Genomic DNA, 20,573 nt, shown 5'->3' with positions numbered 1-20,573 from the left:
AGTTGCAACCTCACAGCGAGCTGCTCCCGAAATATCACAATCTCTTTAGAACCGTGTTCCCAAGGAAAGCTACCGGAAGGTATGAAGTAGGCGTACTCCCCAGGCAAGTTGTAATAGGTAATAAGGGATTGGATCCCCTCAGGCATCATGGTCGAGGGACCAAACTTGTCTAACATCCGACCTCGATGAGAGGTGGACGCCAAATTACCTAGGCGACTAGGCCTACGGGTTCGAACTCTTCCTCGAGCTCTACCTCCGGTTCGCTAGGACCACCAGGGGATGCAACTCGATTCGTAGAACTTGCATCTGACCCACTTGAAGAACCGTCTGAGCTATCCGAGCTAGACATCAAGGAGAAAAGATGGATTCCAGGAAAGTACTCACCCGGAAAAAGGCTTGAATAGACTACGGGAACTGGAACGAGCAAAAAACCTTGAATGCGAACTAAAAGCTTGGACGCGAGCTCAAGAAGCAAAACGCAGAAGTGACAAAAGCAACTGGGGTCCCCCACTATTTATAGCCACAGTAACCAAGAATTAACGGCTCAGATCAAAGCCAGATCGACGACCCGCAGCCACGCTGACCGCACGTCTCCTAAGACCAAGACGTGACTGGCCACATGTCTCTCGGAACTGATCGCACGTCTCCTCACATTAAAGGCGGCGGTGGCACGTTTTCAAATTTGAAAAGACGTCTGTTGTCACATCTCCCAGCATCGCGCTTTCTGAATTTTGAAATAAGGCACACGTTGTCACGTCAGTCAACATTTGCAGGAAGATTGGCACGTCTCACGTCTTTTGGGAGCTCGAGAAACCCCAAAGAATCCTGGCAACACACCTTGCGTTATCACTCGACCAATTCAAAGTACGAGACAAATCCACCCACCACCTCGCGAACTCCCCACGGCAAGGCAAGACCCTTAGCACGAGGAGTGGGGGGCAATTGATGAAGGGAGATTTGGCCCGACCTCATAATCACTCAACACGTGGCAAAAGCAATAGCTCGGCATAACAGCTCGCCAAGGCACGAGCTCCGAAGGGAGGAATCAGCAGTTCGAACTCTCCGCACGGAGCCCAAACTCCCAGTATGGAGCCCGAGCTCTCCCTTAGGCCCCGAGCCTTATAAACACAAAGGGCAACAACCCGAATTGGCCTGCCCCATGGCAGTTCGGGCCACACCTCTCTCTGAACTCAAGACTTCGCCTCACACACTACTCCATCACCTCGCCCAGGACACTGAACTGAACAAACTGTACCTGACACCGAAGGAGTCCATATCCAGGGGCGGCGCACCTGACTGACTTGGGATTTAACGCTTGACAACAGCATTCCAACAACCACCTGCCACCGCCACCTGACCCCACCATCTCCAGTTATAGAGACGACTCCGACAAGGAGCAGTGGCGGTTCTGTCCCAGTAGAGGGGATGACACCCGAACTGGCAGAAGCTCATAAGTAATCATACCCGACCTGACAGAAGACTCGGAATGAGTGCACGAGGTGGTTATAAAAGGTTCCCTGCCCCCCCAAGAACAAGGTATGTGAACTTTGCGCCATCTGGTTTTATCTTGCCTTTAAGAGAATACTAACTTGAGCTTCGAAGAAATCTCACCGGGTTCCTCCTTGGAGATTCCTCATCTTCTCCATTTCAGGCTCCCTGTTGCTCCAGTCAGAGGCAAGGTCGTTGACAGCTAAGACCAGTCAGATTGCGCACCATCAATTATTATTATTATTATTATTATTATTATTACTATTATTGATGAAGGGTGATTTGGCACGACCTAACGAGAAGGGGACACGTAGGCGCGCTCTGATCGAAGGATGACAACTCAGCCAAGCAAGCCCAGTTCGTGACATTCGCAGTTCGGGTATTTAGACACCTCGGCCCAAAACCCACCTCGGTGTAATGGCACCCCAACACCTGATCTAGTTCGGGACTAAAAAGTCAAAGTTCCAACTCGGAGCTAATGAGACGAAGCACTGCATAACCGACTCCAAAGGCCTCCCCAACAGATCCTGAATCTCTTGAGGTCATGATGAGCCAACATATCCTGAATTTTCCGAGATCACGATAAGAACTCATCCCGGTTCCACCTAAATCGAAGGTAGATGATAAACCTTATCAACATACTACTCTCCTTCAAAAGCGGAACGAACCTTATCTCCATAGCCCGAAGAACCCAGAGCTTTTTCGTAAGGCCCGTGACTACTCCAGTATATAAAGACTCGAAATCTCAAGGCAAAGGTATGCATGATTACTCTACTCACTAGCACTCAAGCCCTCAAGCATTCAACTCACATTCACAGCAGAATTACTGACTTAAGCATCGGAGCGACCTTGCCGGGTTTGCTACCTTGGGATCTCTAATACACTATTTTGCAGATCGATCCAGCTCGCTACCCATTTGGAGTTCGGATCGCCCTCCAGCTAGGAGTAGCCAGATTGCGCACCATCAATTGGCACCATCTGTGGGAAATGATCGAAAGGTCATCCCTATCTCTTTGCTATTTCAAGCTTAATCTCAACCTCAATGGCATCCTCCAGTCACACCGGGAAAAGTGTCAAGATGAAAACCCTCCCCCAAGCTCCAACAATGTGCATCGACCAGTTCGCCATTCCGCTCACAACGTCTGGAGTCCCATCACTGTCCGCACCACTAAGCACCCCACTTCCCCTAGTGGTTCCCATCACTGTCCGCACCACTGAGCACCCCACTTCCCCCAGTGGTAGGTGCAACTTTCTCTGAGCCCTCCATGGTTCCCCCCGAAATTGGGCATTCCTAGTTTCACGACCTCGTTCAGTGCGTCTGGGCTATTCAGATCCAGATGCAACAGATCCAACAGTTTTAGCAGTACCAACAATATTATTTCTACCAACAGTATCAACACCACTTCCCTCCACTATAGCCAAACCAGCAGCCGGTTCCACCTCGACACCTAGGGCCCCATCACAGTCAGAACTTGAATCGGCTTGGGACTAACCAGAACATCAGCCGAGATCTCCCCATCGGGGCGAAGAGACCTCACAAGTACCGATTCTTCTCAAGAGTCAAGTCTCGCCCCGTGGGAGGAGAGACGGTCAGTACACTCTGCCGGTCTCGCAAGAAAATCTCAGAAATAGGTCCGGGGATAGTCCACCCAATCTTCCTCGATACTCGTAACAAAAGAATGACGGCTCAAGAGCAGATAACCAGCTTGGGGTTCAAGGTGCGAACTCGAGATAGGGCATCTCTGTCCTTTGTGATTGCTAGCCCTAGAATCCCATAAGAAATCAGGATTTACCTCGCGACAGGGCCGAAATACCAGATCAAACTGAAGTTAGCAACACCAATGCTGAGCCAGTGAAGAAGTACCAGCAGCGACGTCGCAAAACACGTCGTACCTTGGTCAGGAATAGCCTGCCAGCGAGAAGAGAAAACCAAAGGGAAGGAAGAAGCGAGCTTGGTGGCTACAAAGACCACACCTCCACTACTTTTTCGGTCATCCCCTCTGTCCCCTGAGCTCTTGGAAACTCCAATGCCAAAAGACTTCAAGATGCCCCCATTAGACAAGTATGACGGATCGTTCGACCCCAATGACCATGTGGACTCTTTCCAGTCTCAGATGCACCTAGCTGGGGCTGATGAGCCTTGCACGTGTGTAGACTTCTCTACTACGTTCAAGGGGGTAGTCCAAACTTGGTACCAAAATCTTGCATTGGGCTCCATCAAAAGCTAGTCCTAGTTCACCGATTTGTTCACCGAACACTTCATTACTAGCAAGAAGTGTCCGAAATCGCAGGAAAGCCTTCTCAACGTGGTTCAGAGGGAAGGAGAATCGATCAGAAGCTATATCAAGCGCTTCAATGACACTTGCCTGCAGATACCGGACCTCGACCCGACAATACGACTCACTACGGCCAAGAAAGGAATCACCCACAAGGAGTTTAAGTGGCATGTGGTAGCTAACAAACCAAAGGACATCACCGAATTCCTTAAATTAGCAGATCAATTCATCGGTACCGAGGAGGAGATTAATCAGAAGGTCGATAACCCATCACTGGAAAAGAAGAAGAGAGAGAATGAAGGAACGAGCAATGGTGAATAGAAGAGGAAGAAAAGCAAGTCCCCGAGTAGGGGAAGAAACAACTCTAGAAGCCAATCCCCCTCTTGAACTCGCAAATCGGCTCGATGCTCCAGCACCCCACCTGTAGAGAGAATGAGCTACACGCCTTTGAATGCTAAGAGAGGAGAGATCCTAATGACCATTAAGGACTCCTCCTTCGTCAAATGGCCTCCCAAGCTAAGGGGAGACCTAGGAACAAGGAACCTAAACATTTACTACCATTTTCACCGAGATCACAGGCATAGCACAGAGAATTGCAAGAATCTCTGCAACGAGATCAAGGAACTCATCCGAGGCAGATACCTAAAGAACTTCATCTTACGGGAAGAGAGGGGTTAAACAGATCAACAGGAGGATCGATAGGGGGACCAGAGGAGGAAGGCCCCTAAGACCGGCAGGAAGAATGAGCAACCATCGCGGCAATTGCCAGGGGAAAGATCGATTCACAAGGTAATTAACATGATTACCGGCGGGTCCATCATTTCCGGGTGTACATCAACAGCCGGGAGGACCTCGGTCCATGAGCTAGAGAACGAAGAGGAAAACCCGCCAAAGTGGCCTCGGCTTGAAGGACCGATATACTTCACTAAGGACGATGCACGCGGGATCCAATATCCTCATGACAATGCCCTAGTAGTGAAGCTGTGAATTAACGACTTTGAGTTAAAGTAGTTACTGGTAGACTCGGACAGCTTGACAGTTATACTCTTTAAGGAGACTTTCGATAAATTACAATTATAGCAGAGTGACTTGAGACCAACGGATACTCCTTTGGTAGGGCTTAGCGGCGAGGAGGTCAGACCTCTTGGTCAAGTCATAGTACTTGTGGAAGCCGGCACATGGCCAAACATCGTGCAATTTGAGCACACCTTCCTGGTAGTCGTGACTCCCTCCCCCTACAATTCCATAGTAGGTTGGCCCATCACGCATTTTCTATGCGTGATAGTATCCACTTAATATTAGGTGATGCAGTTCCCAACTTATTAAGGGGTGGGAGTCGTGCGAGGTAACCAGCTCATATCGCGCAAGTGCTATGTAGCTGCTCTTAAAGGAAAAACGAAGATAGCAAAGGATGTCGAGCTCAAGCAACCTGCGGAGCATACCGACGAGTGAGCTGCCCCAGTAGAGGAGATGGTCCACATTCCGGTCTCTGTTGACGAACCGGCCAAGACTCTCCAGATCGGTGCCTCGTCCAATGAACCACTTCGCTCCCAGCTAGTAAGTTTATTACTTGAAAACTTAGATGTTTTTGCTTGGTTGATGAACTTACAATTTATCTATATTTTATGAGGTTTTTGCATGAAATTTTATAATGGTTTAATTAAATTTTTGCCGTATTTTAGCTTGATTGCAAGAAAGATTTCAGGGGGAGCCAAATCAACAAAAAGAAGGCAAAAGCAAGAAAAGAAAACCCAAAAATTTATCAAGTTCAGCCCGGCCCAGCCATGAGAGCAAGAGAATTTCATTCGGCCCAAGAAGAGCAAGTGAAACTCTTTGGAAAATCCAAGGGAAGAAGCCTAGCTATGAGGAGAATTCGGCCCAGCAAGGAAGGCCCATTTTTAGCCCAAATAACAGCCTAGAGTGTAGCCCACATGAGCTCAAAAGCAAGCTAAGTTGTAGCCCAAATAGCAGCCCAAAGGGAGCTAGGGGCGGCAACTTCTAGGAGTTTCTTGAAGAGAAGGAGGGAGCACTCTAGAAGGTTCATGAGGGGTGTAATACACCCCATTCTAGAGGCTTCAAGAAGGGGCAAGAGCCCCCTTGAAAAACTATATAAGGAGGCCTCTAGGAGGGGAGAAAGTTGTTCAATTGCTTGAGAGGAAAGCTCTCCCACTCTTAGAGGTTCGGCCACCTTGAGAGAAGAGAAGAGAAGAAGGCTAGGCGCAAGGAAGAAGAAGAAGAAGGGCTGAAGGAAGTTCAAGACAAGCAAGCTAGAAGAAGAAGGTGAGTTCGAATTGAGAGTTTGTGATTCAAAGATCTTCTGTAATAAATCATTTGTAGTTTCATTCTCTTTTGATTTGAATTCAGTTTCTTAGTTATATGTTCTTTCTTCTTTCTCCTTGTTTCCATTCTTCCTTGATGTATTTCAGCTTGTAAAATTTCAGTTCAGCAATCTAATTCTTTTTGATTCATTCAAATGGTCATGCATTGTATTTGAAGTTTCTTGAATAAGGGTGTGATTGTAGATTAATTCGGCCAACTAACCTTCAAAACTCAGATCTGAATTCTCAGATCTGAGATTGCAAGATCTGAATTGCTTGAAAGAGAATTCAGATCTGCAATTTTCAGATTGGGTGAATTAATCTACAGCTTGGAATTCATAGAGTGCTTGAGAGAGACTCTAGGAATTCAGATCTACTATTCAAGAACTGAATTGAGTGCAAGGTTAGAGATAACTTGCACAATTCAGTTGGTGATCAATTCAGATTTGAATTGATGCCTTAGAAGTGTTTGAAGAAATGCATGCATGAGGATTAGATTCTTGCTAGAGATAGAAGAACCGTCACTCATGCATAGGATGAACATGCACTTGAGAGAGGCTGTTCATGACCTTGGGGTTTCACCAAACCAAGGCTCAATCATGATTCATTCGAATGATCCAAATTGATAGATTGCTGAATTCTGAGATTGACATTTACTGCTTACTCTTCTAACCTGAATTGAAGGCAATTGGACCAATGATTTAGATAGATTTTAATTTAGGATTTCTTAGCTTTCATTAGAGTTTTGATTTATTTGTTGATCAGATAAGAATTGTTCAATTTAGTATTGGTAATTGTTTCCTAAATCCTCGTGGGAACGATACTTCACTCACTACTTTATTACTTGAACGGCTAGTGCACTTGCTAGTGTCACAATGAGCCACACATCATGTTTTTGGCGCCGTTGCCGGGGATTTAGAGAAGCAATATTAGGAAACATTGAGCATTCTTAATCTGATCTCATTCAGCATTGCATTCATAGTTGGGTTAATTTACTAACTTTTTCATTTCAGCTTGGACTGCAACTGCTGTACTCATGTAGTTATGTTTCTTCTTTCTTAAGTAGATTACTCTCTTTTTCTGGTTTCAGTTTCATTTTAATAAGGGCATATTTGATTTCTATTCAATCTTGATGTTGTTCCCTTCAAAAAGAAAAAAAAAAAGAAAAAAAAAATTCACAAAAAACATGAGTGTTGCAGATTTGAGTTGCATTCGGCACTCAGATCAGCAGATTTCAGATCTGCAGCACTCAGCCGAAAAGAGTTGCTTGTGTTTCAGACTTTATTTTTTTTTTCTTTCTTTCATTACAAAAAGAAAAAAAAAACAAATGAAAAAAAAGGGGGAGATCTTTTGAACAACAAGAGGAGCAATTGAGAATTCGGATCAGAACTCAGATCTGAGTTCAGATCTGAATTCTGCTACAGCAGATCTACAACAGTTCAGATCTGAGTTCCTCTGAACTCAGACCTGAACTGATGCAATTTTGAGGTGAATTGGGTGTCATAACCACCCCAATTTACCCTAGGGCACTTCTGCTATTCCCCAAAAACAATTTGGTAGCAATAACTGAAGGTAAGGCAATTGAGAATTCAGATCCAAACTCAGACTTGAGTTCAGATCTGAATTCTGCTGTTACAGATCTGCTCAGTTCAGATCTGAATTCCTCTGAACTCAGATCTGAACCGATGCAAGTTTGAGGTGAATTGGGTGCCATCACTACCCCAATCCACCCTAGGATACATCCAACCTGCCTCAAGGGTGAATGGATAGCAAGGAATGAGAGAAATTCAAATCTGAAATGCAGTTGATATGATGTGAGGACTGAACTGATACAGAGCATACTATGAATTCTGGGTGGACTGAATTCTTGGCTTTACCCACTTGTAACCGAGCTACATTAGCTAAGGAGGTGTATGTTTGGATTGAATAATTGTTATGCCTCAGATATTTAAGAAAAATTATCACTTTCCAAGTATTTCTTTTAGCATTCAGATCTGTAGCAGGGCTGCTATAGTGCAACAGTTAGCAGACCTGATTTCAGATTTCTACAAAAGTTGTATGGGCCGAATAGCTTGCAATACCAAACATTGCAGACCCAATTTTCAGGTCTTAGCAAGTGTTTGATATGCATCAGCTATACAGGTTTGAGCTTCAATTGTAGAGTTTTTAACCCAAGCCTAACTCAGGACTGGTTTTAGTTTATTTCAGATCCTTTTAAATTTTTTTTTTAGATCAGATCTGATTTCAGCCCTAAAGCATCACAGAATTGATTCCAACCTTAATGGATGTATATTGTAGTGTATACCAATGAGTGTGTATGAGATATCCAGCTCAGATCTGAATTATTATTTATTAATTTCTCTAGACTAACAATACCAAAGACTTGTAGATCTGAACTCAGATCTAAATTGGGTCTGAATTCAGATGTTGCAATCGATGGATGTAGATAAAGGAACCTTGAATAAGATGATTGGTTTAAATCTGCTTTTAGTATAATCGGCTTCATTTATTCATGATAGGATGTAGGTTTTGTATTCCAATACTTCACTTTACATTTTCAGTGTGATAGGATTAGTTATTTATTTTCTTTTGTGAATATTGGCATTTTTATTGCTTTGACTTTAACAGTTTATGACAAGCAGACCTGAACTGGAAGAGATCCTTTACGACCCGGAGATTGAACGGACTCTCCGTGTCCGTTTGAGAGCTGCTAGGCAAGTCAGACAAGAAGCACAAGAAATGGCTGAACAAAGAACTATGATGGATTATGCCAAGCCTACCCTCACCGGGACTGTCTCCAGCATTATCAGGCCAACTATTGCTGCCAATAACTTCGAAATTAAACCGGCCATAATCCAAATGATACAAAATACAGTTCAGTTTTGTGGTATGGCCCATGAGGATCCGAATGCCCATATTGCTAACTTCTTGGAAATTTGTGACACTTTCAAACACAATGGGGTAAGTGATGATGCCATCCGGCTGAGGTTATTCCCATTTTCTTTGAAGGATAAAGCCAAAGCTTGGTTGAACTCATTACCGGCAGGATCTATAGCCACATGGGACGAAATGGCCAGCCGTTTTCTCTCTAAATATTTTCCCCCTTCTAAAACTGCTAAAATGAGGAATGACATCACTACTTTTTTCCAGCAAGAGGGGGAATCTTTATATGAGTCATGGGAACGATACAAGGAGCTGTTAAGGAGAGTTCCTCACCATGGCCTCCCCATTTGGCTGCAAGTGCAGACTTTCTATAATGGTCTTACTGACTCAAATAAGACCATATTAGATGCTGCAGCCGGAGGATCCATAAATAATAAAACTCCTGAGGTTGCCCATGCACTTATTGAGGAAATGGCAGCCAACAATTATCAATGGCATTCGGAAAGGACTCAAACTAGGAAGCAGCAAGGCTTGCATAATGTTGACACTTATACAGCACTAGCTGCACAAATAGGAGCACTCAGTAAAAAAATAGATGAAATGCAGATAGCTGCCATGCATGTGCAGCCTCTTAATTGTGAATTGTGTGGGGGAGGCCACATCAGTACAGACTGCCAAGTTGGCAATCAGTTCAGACCATCTACTGAACAAGTTGACTATGTCAGCAATTCGTCAAGACAGCAGGGTTACCAGAGTCACCATACTTTTCATCCAGGATGGAGGGGACATTCAAACCAGTCCTGGCCAAATCAGCATATTTCCAAGCCGTTCCACCAGACTTATCATCAGCCTGAACCGAAATCCAATTTGGAGGAACTGATGACAAAATTTATAGCAGGTGCAGAAACTAGGTTCCAGAACCAGGAAGCCTCAATCAAAAACCTGGAAAACCAAGTGGGGCAATTGGCACAATTAATCTCTTCCAGACTGCCGGGAACTCTTCCAAGCAACACTGAAGTGAATCCACGAGAGCAGGTGCAAGCTATTACCTTAAGAAGTGGAAAAGAGTTGCCTGAGGTAGAAAAGAAGAATTGGGCTGAACCCAAGGCAGAAACAAGCCTTGGAACCAGACAACAGAAGACGGAACAACCAGAAGCACAACAAGGGATGCACCAACAACCACAAGTTCCATTCCCTAACAGGCTGAAGCAACAAAAATTGGAGAAGGAATTTGGTAAGTTTCTTGAAATATTTAAAAGTTTACATATTAATATTCCTTTTGCTGATGCTTTAGCCCAGATGCCACACTATGCAAGGTTTTTGAAGGAATTATTGGCAAACAAAAGGAAACTGGGAGATGTGGCTACAGTTGCATTAAATGAGGAATGTTCTGCTATCCTTCTGAACAAGCTGCCTCAGAAACTCAAAGATCCAGGGAGTTTCACTATTCCTTGTACCATTGGCAGTTTAAAAATTGAAAAAGCTTTATGTGACCTGGGAGCTAGCATCAATTTAATGCCATATTCTATCTTCAAGAAATTGGGGTTGAATGAACCCCAACCCACTAGAGTGGCATTACAATTGGCTGATAGATCCATTAGACATCCTAGGGGGATCATAGAAGATGTGTTAGTTAAAGTTGACAAATTCATTTTTCCAGTTGATTTCATTGTGTTAGACATGCAAGAAGATGTGGAGGTCCCGCTTATCCTAGGGAGACCTTTCCTGGCTACCGGGAAAGCAATGATTGATGTCCAACAAGGACAACTCAGCCTTAGGATACAAGATGAGGAGATAATTTTTAAAATGTCTGATGCTATGAAACATGCACCCTCTAGTGATGATTCTTGTTTTATGATTGATGCCATTGAATTGACAATTGATGAATGCTTCCAGGTAAGTAGAATAACTGATCCTCTTGAACTCTGCCTCCAGCAGGGAGAACTTGAAGAAACAGAAAATGAAAAAATAAACCTCATGATAGCATACCTGAATGATAAGCCTCAATTCAAGGGAAAGGGGTTTCTTAAATTAGAGAACTTAGGCAAATTGCCCGGACCATCAGGTAAGCCATCACCCCAAGAACCCCCCACCCTTGAACTGAAGCAATTACCATCCCATTTAGAGTATGCTTTCCTTGAGGAACCATCAGATCTCCCCGTGATAATTTCCGCAGCACTGAATCCCTTACAAAGAGAAAAATTATTAAGAGTGCTGCGGGAACACAAAAATGCTATAGCTTGGAAGGTAGAAGATATCAAAGGCATTAATCCATCAATCTGCACTCACAGAATTTTGATGGAAGAGGACAGCAAGCCTTCCGTTCAGCCCCAAAGGCGCCTGAATCCCAACATGAAAGAAGTGGTAAAGGCTGAAATAATTAAGTTGTTAGATGCTGGGATCATTTATCCTATTTCTGATAGTTCTTGGGTAAGCCCTGTGCAAGTTGTGCCCAAAAAAGGGGGTACGACTGTTGTTCCAAATGAGAAAAATGAACTCATCCCTACTAGAACCATTACCGGATGGCGTGTGTGTATTGACTATAGAAAATTAAATGAAGCCACCCGGAAGGACCATTTCCCTCTCCCATTTATGGATCAAATGTTGGAGAGGCTAGCCGGGCATGAGTATTATTGTTTCTTGGATGGATATTCAGGGTATAACCAGATACCAATTGCACCAGAAGATCAAGAAAAGACCACTTTTACTTGCCCATATGGAACCTTTGCATACCGAAGGATGCCCTTTGGGTTATGCAATGCCCCAGCAACCTTTCAGCGATGTATGATGTCTATATTTTCTGATATGGTTGAAAAATTTATTGAGATCTTCATGGATGATTTTTCAGTTTTTGGCTCTTCATTTGATGCATGTTTGAATAATCTGGAACAGGTGCTTACTAGATGTAAAGAAACACATCTTGTGTTGAATTGGGAGAAATGTCATTTTATGGTGCAAGAAGGCATAGTGCTTGGACACAAGATCTCTCAAAGAGGTATAGAAGTCGACAAGGCCAAGGTGGAGGCAATTGAAAAATTACCAACCCCAACATCTATTCGTTCTTTGAGAAGTTTCTTAGGACATGTCGGATTCTATAGAAGGTTTATTAAAGATTTCTCAAAAATTTCCAAGCCATTATCTACCTTGCTTCAGAAAGAAGTGCCTTTTGAATTTTCAACTGAATGTCTTCATGCTTTCAACATCTTGAAAGACAAATTGATCCATGCACCTATCATGATAGCACCAGATTGGACCCTCCCATTTGAATTGATGTGTGATGCGAGTGATTTTGCTATAGGAGCTGTTTTAGGACAAAGAATGAACAAACATTTTCAGCCAATTTACTATGCTAGCAGAACCTTGACTGGACCCCAACTCAATTACACCACCACAGAAAAGGAGCTGTTAGCAGTAATATTTGCACTTGATAAGTTTCGTTCATATCTGATATTATCCAAGGTTGTTGTCCACACAGATCACTCGGCATTAAGGCACTTGCTTACCAAGCAAAACTCAAAACCAAGACTGATCAGGTGGATCCTTTTATTGCAAGAGTTTGACATTGAGATTAGAGACCTGAAGGGTGCTGCAAACCTGGCTGCTGACCATCTCTCCCGGTTGGACACGGTAAGCTCAAAAGAGGAGATAACCAGCAACATTCGAGAAGAATTTCCGGATGAGCAGTTGTACTCAATACAGAAATACTCATATCCTTGGTATGCTGATTTTGCTAATTATCTAGCTGCACAAGTCCTTCCTCCTAACCTTTCATATCAACAGAAAAAGAAATTCTTTTCTGATGTAAAATACTATCTGTGGGAGGAACCCTTTTTGTATAAATTGTGTGCAGATCAGATCATAAGGAGATGTGTCCCCGAAGAGGAGATGGAGTCGGTACTCCAATTTTGCCATGATAAAGAAGCAGGAGGTCATTTTGGAGCTAGTCGCACGGCAGCCAAGGTTTTGCAATCAGGTTTTTATTGGCCCACACTCTTCAAAGATGCCCATCGGTATGTGTCCACATGTGACAAATGCCAAAGATCGGGAAACATTTCCCGACGGAATGAAATGCCCCTTTCCAATATTTTAATCTGTGAAATCTTTGATGTTTGGGGTATAGATTTCATGGGACCTTTCCCGAATTCTTTTGGGAATAAGTACATCCTCGTTGCAGTTGACTATGTATCCAAATGGGTAGAAGCCATGGCTTTACCCACAAATGACTCAAGAAGGGTAGTACACTTCCTAAAGAAGCTATTCTCCCGATTTGGCACTCCGCGAGCTATAATTAGTGATAGGGGAACTCACTTCTGCAATAGCCAATTTGAGAGGTTAATGCAGAAATATGGAATTACACATAAATTAGCTACCCCTTATCACCCTCAAACCAGTGGCCAAGTGGAGTTGGCTAACAGGGAACTCAAAAGAATTCTGGAAAAGACCGTAGCATCCACCAGAAAAGATTGGTCCATCAAATTAGATGATGCATTACGGGCATACAGAACTGCATTTAAGACACCTATTGGCATGTCCCCCTACAGATTGGTCTTTGGTAAAGCATGCCATTTACCAGTTGAATTGGAACACAAGGCCTATTGGGCTCTTAAATTCTTAAATTTTGACATTCAGGCCACAGGGGCTAAAAGGCGGTTGCAATTGAATGAATTGGATGAATTCAGACTTACCACCTATGAGAATGCCAAAGTTTATAAAGAAAGAATAAAAAACTGGCATGATAAGAACTTGCTGAGACGGGACTTTTATGTAGGCCAACAGGTATTGTTATATAATTCCCGTCTCCGCTTGTTTCCAGGTAAGCTGAGATCCAGGTGGTCTGGATCCTTTACCATTTCACAGGTTTTTCCCCATGGGGCTATAGAACTCACCCACCCAGTTCAGGGCACGTTTAAAGTAAATGGTCAGCGCCTGAAACCATATTTAATGGGCAGTACTGTACCCCCTCCATCCACTGTTTATCTAGATAACCAATAATCTCTTATGCTTGCTCATGAACAAGTTAAGGAATCTTTTTGTCATTTATCTTTATAGAATATTAGTTAGTAAAATAAAGATCTTTTTCTCAAAATTCCAATTCTTTAAGGACTCAGTTCATCATTTTCTTTTCTTCAGTTTGCTCTAGCAAGTGTGACTCCCTAACACTACGAACATTGAGGACAATGTTCATCTCAAGTGTGGGGGAGTGAGCCCGAGGCTAGGGTATGGGGGTTGAAACCATGCACCTCATGCACCCCAACACACATATGCAAGCAATGACATCACAAAAAAAAAAAAAAAAAAAAAAAAAAAAAAGACTGGAACCCCTCAAGTTCATTACTATTTATTTGATGATTTTTTTTAAGAAGGAATTCAATGAGTTGAGGGAGACTGATGTACTTGTTAAGTTTTTATTCTTGTGAATGACCCAATTTGATTTATGCAGGAGAAAAGGGGAGCTGAATATGCCTTTCAGCATGACTAGCCCTAACTTCCTTCATGTGTATGGAAGCCCTTGATTTCATTGTTAATGGTCAAGAGAGCTAGTGCACATCTGAAGTGCTAATTCTTGAGGTTCAATAATTGCAAAGAAGGACAAAAGCCCAAATTGACTCCGCTATTCTGAGCTGAATAGTAAAACTAGCAGCTTAGAACATGAGTCCTATTTACCTACCTCAAACAAGTGACCAGTGTGAGATGGAGCATAAGATGCACTCACACCAAAAAAAAAAAAAAAAAAAAAAAAAAAAAAAAAAAAAGAGAGAGAAAAGTGTGAGATGGAGCATAAAATGCACTCACACCGAAAAGAAAAAAAAGAAAAAAAAAAAGGTGAGATGGAGCATAAAATGCACTCACCCTTAGAAATAAGTAATTGTGGTGACAATCGAGGTTCAAAGGGGCACTCTAAAGTTGAACTCTCATTGAGATTTAGTTACAGATGTGAAACTCAGTGAAATTTGATTATTAACCTTGACAATTAAAGAGCTGATTTATATATGAATTAGGAGTGAAGGCTAGACTATGATGAAATTCATATTCTCCTTTCCTCGGATCTGATACATATCTTAAATGTTAATTTACAAGAATAAGAGTTAAGCACTTACAAAAGTTCCCCGACTACTCAATGCATTTCTATCTTAAAAAGTTCACCAGGTAAATGGTGAGAACAGAAGGGGGGAATGTTAAGTTTATGGCTGATGTCTTTGCTTGAGGACAAGCAAAAGCTTAAGTGTGGGGGTATTTGATGAACTTACAATTTATCTATATTTTATGAGGTTTTTGCATGAAATTTTATAATGGTTTAATTAAATTTTTGCCGTATTTTAGCTTGATTGCAAGAAAGATTTCAGGGGGAGCCAAATCAACAAAAAGAAGGCAAAAGCAAGAAAAGAAAACCCAAAAATTTATCAAGTTCAGCCCGGCCCAGCCATGAGAGCAAGAGAATTTCATTCGGCCCAAGAAGAGCAAGTGAAACTCTTTGGAAAATCCAAGGGAAGAAGCCTAGCTATGAGGAGAATTCGGCCCAGCAAGGAAGGCCCATTTTTAGCCCAAATAACAGCCTAGAGTGTAGCCCACATGAGCTCAAAAGCAAGCTAAGTTGTAGCCCAAATAGCAGCCCAAAGGGAGCTAGGGGCGGCAACTTCTAGGAGTTTCTTGAAGAGAAGGAGGGAGCACTCTAGAAGGTTCATGAGGGGTGTAATACACCCCATTCTAGAGGCTTCAAGAAGGGGCAAGAGCCCCCTTGAAAAACTATATAAGGAGGCCTCTAGGAGGGGAGAAAGTTGTTCAATTGCTTGAGAGGAAAGCTCTCCCACTCTTAGAGGTTCGGCCACCTTGAGAGAAGAGAAGAGAAGAAGGCTAGGCGCAAGGAAGAAGAAGAAGAAGGGCTGAAGGAAGTTCAAGACAAGCAAGCTAGAAGAAGAAGGTGAGTTCGAATTGAGAGTTTGTGATTCAAAGATCTTCTGTAATAAATCATTTGTAGTTTCATTCTCTTTTGATTTGAATTCAGTTTCTTAGTTATATGTTCTTTCTTCTTTCTCCTTGTTTCCATTCTTCCATGATGTATTTCAGCTTGTAAAATTTCAGTTCAGCAATCTAATTCTTTTTGATTCATTCAAATGGTCATGCATTGTATTTGAAGTTTCTTGAATAAGGGTGTGATTGTAGATTAATTCGGCCAACTAACCTTCAAAACTCAGATCTGAATTCTCAGATCTGAGATTGCAAGATCTGAATTGCTTGAAAGAGAATTCAGATCTGCAATTTTCAGATTGGGTGAATTAATCTACAGCTTGGAATTCATAGAGTGCTTGAGAGAGACTCTAGGAATTCAGATCTACTATTCAAGAACTGAATTGAGTGCAAGGTTAGAGATAACTTGCACAATTCAGTTGGTGATCAATTCAGATTTGAATTGATGCCTTAGAAGTGTTTGAAGAAATGCATGCATGAGGATTAGATTCTTGCTAGAGATAGAAGAACCGTCACTCATGCATAGGATGAACATGCACTTGAGAGAGGCTGTTCATGACCTTGGGGTTTCACCAAACCAAGGCTCAATCATGATTCATTCGAATGATCCAAATTGATAGATTGCTGAATTCTGAGATTGACATTTACTGCTTACTCTTCTAACCTGAATTGAAGGCAATTGGACCAATGATTTAGATAGATTTTAATTTAGGATTTCTTAGCTTTCATTAGAGTTTTGATTTATTTGTTGATCAGATAAGAATTGTTCAATTTAGTATTGGTAATTGTTTCCTAAATCCTCGTGGGAACGATACTTCACTCACTACTTTATTACTTGAACGGCTAGTGCACTTGCTAGTGTCACAATGAGCCACACATCATTGGTCCACAGCAGAAATGCCCAGAATTGATTCAAAAATTATAACTTACAAACTGAATATCGACCCTTTAGTCAAGCCAGTAAGGTAGAAGAAGCGCAACCTCGGCTCGAAACATTGGAAGGTAGTCGATGAAGAGGTTGGGAAGTTCCTCGCGACAGACTTCATCAGAGAAGTCCATTACCCGAACTGAGTGGCTAACTCGGTTCTGGTGAAAAAAGCCAATGGCAAGTGGCGCATGTGCATCGATTACATCGACCTGAACAAAGTCTGCCCGAAAGATTGCTTCCCGCTACCCAAGATTGACCGCCTAATGGACGCGAGCTCAGGCCATGAGTTGTTGGGCTTCCTGGATGCCTATTCCGATTATAACCAGATTAGGATGGATCTTACTAACAAAAAGAAGACCGCCTTCACAACTGAGCTCGGGTTATACTGTTACAAGGTCATGTCCTTCGGATTAAAAAATGTTGGGGCAACCTTTCAGTGCCTTGTAAATAAGATTTTTGAGCCAATAATCAGCAATAAAATAGAGTATTATGTTGATGACATGGTCATGAAGACCCAAATAAGTGCGTCTTCGGGGTCACTTCGGGTAAATTTCAATGCTATATAGTCAACCGACGTGGCATCGAGGCCAATCCGGATAAAATAAAAGACATTCTAGATATGAGACCACCCCAAAAAATAAAAGAGGTTCAAAGGTTGACTGGTCGGATAGCTGCCCTGAGCCGCTTCATGTCCAAGTCAGCAAATCGGTGCCTACCCTTTTTTAAAGCAAAAAAAAAAAAAAGAGTAAAGACTTCAAATAGACTAAACAATGCTAGCTCGCCTTTGACGAGCTAAAAAGATACTTAGGTACCACCCCAGTTTTAACTCAACCCGAAGAAGGGGATGTGTTAAAGCTATACCTCTCTATGAGTGACGAGGTGGTTAGTTCGGTACTGATCAAAGAAGTAGATCGGGTCCAACGACCCTTATACTATGTTAGTAAAATTTTCCAGAATGTAGAAACCAGGTATGCAGAGATCAACAAATTAGCATACGCACTAATCATAGCAGCCCAAAATCTTCGCCCATACTTCCAGGCCCGCACTATTATCATTCTCACCAACAAACCCCTAAGGTAGATTCTTCTCAAGCCCAAGGTGTCTGGTAGATTAACGAAGTGATCCATCGAATTGAGTGAATACGATATCCGATATGAGCCTCGACCAGCAATTCAAGCTCAAGTCTTGGCTGATTTTGTAGCAGAATGCACGTTCAGCACTACGACCCCCGAGCTGATCGAGCTTGACCACACGACAGGAGCTTCAACCAGTCCGGCTCTAGTCCCGATCAAAGTGGAACCGACCTAGGACGAGGAGCCTTGGATCCTCTACATCGACGGCTCATTTAATCAGCAGGGAAGTGGTGTAAGAATGATATTGTACGGCCTAAGCGAGGTGAAATTGGAATATGCTCTCCGGTTCGGATTTGAGGCATCAAACAACGAGGCAGAATATGAAGTGTTGGTCGCCGGGTTAACCTTAGCAAGGGAAATGAAGGCCAAGGACTTTATTGTATGCAGTGAATCACAACTAGTGGTTAACCAAGTCACTGGTGAGTACGAAGCCCGTGACCCCACTATGGCAGCTTACTTGGCCAAAGTCAGAGAGATCCTACACAGCTTCATCTCCTACTTCATTAGATAGATCCTGAGGTCCGAGAACGCTAAGACCGATGCCTTGTCACGACTAGTTAGCACGAGCAGCAACACCATGCAAACTATGTACATAGAAAGATCTACCTCGGCCCATCATTCTTGGGGGGGGGGGGCAGAAGAGGTCACTCCCGTATCCCAAGCGGAACCGAACTGGATTGAACCGCTCGTGAGTTGTCTGCTCCACGGGACCCTACCTACATAATGTAATGCAGCCCGGAGGTAGAGCACCAGTCAGCTAAATGCATTCTCATAGACAAATAGCTATACAAAAGGTTTCATGCTCCCTTACCTATGCTGCTTGCGGCCCTTAGAAGCTGAGTATGTACTTCGCGACACCCATGAAGGCTTGTGCGGTGGACACTTGGGGGGCAGAGCTCTCATACGAAAAGTGTTAAGGCAAGGCTATTATTGGCCCATGATGAAAGCAGATGCACTCAAGCTCATAAAAAAATGTGACATGTGTCAGAGGCATGCCAACATTCACCATCAACCTGCTGTTGATCTGAAATATCTCACTAACCCATGGTCCTTCGCGTAGTGGGGAATTGACATCCTTGGTCCTTTCCCCCCAGCAACAGGCAGAGGAGGTTCTTGGTTGTAGTGGTAGATTACTTTACGAAGTGGGTGGAAGTCGAACCCTTGATAACGATCACAGCCCGCAACATACAGAACTTCTTCTGGAAAAGCATAGTATGTCGCTTTAGACTACCTCGGGTGTTGATATCCGACAATGGGAAACAGTGCAACGATATTAAGTTTCAAAACCGATGTGCTGAAATGGGGATTCAACAGAATTTTACCTCGAGGGCACAGCCCTAGGCGAACGAGCAAGTAGAAGTAACTAACAGAGCGATACTTCATGGATTGAAAGCTCGCTTAGCTCAAGCCAAGGGGTTGTAGGTGGACGAACTGCCTAGTGTCCTTTGGGCCTACCGAACTACTATTAAGACTGCCACAGGTGAAACCCCTTTCACCTCATGTATGGCACAAAGCAATGATCCCGATAGAAATCGAGGTACCCACATTACGGCTGCAGACTTACGATAAGGAGGCGAATGATGACGAGCTTCGTATCAACCTAGACCTGATAGAGGAGGTACAAGACCTAGCTTACATCTGGACTGCAATTTACCAACAAAGAGTAGCTCGGTACTATAACGCTTGGGTCAGAAAGTGACACTTCTGCGTCAGCGACCTAGTTCTTCGGAAGGTTATGGTACCTGAGCCCGGCGTTGGCAAGCTCGGACTGAATTGGGAAGGTCCATACTGAGTAAAATGGGTATTTGGGGAAGGCACATATGTGCTTAAAACTTTGGAAGGGAAGCAGGTACCACAAGCATGGAATATTGATAACTTGAGAAGGTACTACTCATGAACATGCAACCCAAAGGCAAAATTTCCTCAAGTCTATGTGACACCGAACTGGTCAAAAAAGATGACAGACTGGAGAGAGGACTGCGAGTCATTCCAGAAGCCTAAGGGCTATGATGCCGAGATGACAGAAGACCTCGGCACTACGACAACTCCTAGTCGCCTCTTCGGCATAGGCAGACAAGTCCTAGTTGCCTCTTTGGCATAGGCAGACAAGTCCTACTCCCCTCTTCGGCATAGGCAGACGAGTCTTAATCGCCTATGAGGCATAAACAGCTCAGGTGCAAACCCTATGGTGTCTAATTCACCTCGGTGTACAACAACGTAAGGTTAATCCCACATGGAGCCGAGCTTGTTAGCTCGACACTTAAGGATAACTAACACTTAGGCAAATAAGTGACCCAGGCATAGTAGACAGGTCAGGTATGTACCCTATAGTGTCTGATCGTTCTGCCTTGCGATGGAAACCATATCATCTCTACTAGTGTCTAGTTCACCAGCTCAGCAGTAACCTATACTTAGGAAAAGTTCACTCCTATTTGGTTTAGTTCGCCAGCTCGGGAGTAATCTACACTTAGAAAAAAAATTTCACACACAAAGTTTGCCAAAACACTTATATTTCATTGATGTAGAACTTCGAGTAGAAAAAAAAACTACTATAATCGAGCTCGGAGGCTCGGGATGTACA

At 43.2% G+C, this 20,573-nt stretch overlaps 1 non-coding gene across 1 annotated transcript; it reads right to left on the bottom strand.

Moving 5' to 3' along the window:
* Positions 1-9,199: 9,199 nt before the first annotated feature.
* LOC148870364 (small nucleolar RNA R71) lies at positions 9,200-9,306 on the bottom strand. Its single transcript, XR_016108560.1, has one exon. It is a non-coding gene; the product is annotated as a small nucleolar RNA R71 (small nucleolar RNA).
* Between the last annotated feature and the right edge of the window lie 11,267 nt (positions 9,307-20,573).

The sequence above is a fragment of the Nelumbo lutea genome, chromosome 2 (assembly GCF_056320005.1).
Source record: "Nelumbo lutea isolate HS-2025 chromosome 2, American lotus-T2T, whole genome shotgun sequence".
NCBI lineage: Eukaryota > Viridiplantae > Streptophyta > Magnoliopsida > Proteales > Nelumbonaceae > Nelumbo > Nelumbo lutea.
Note: the sequence above shows the minus strand (reverse complement) of the source record. Positions and strands in the feature narration are given on the sequence as shown.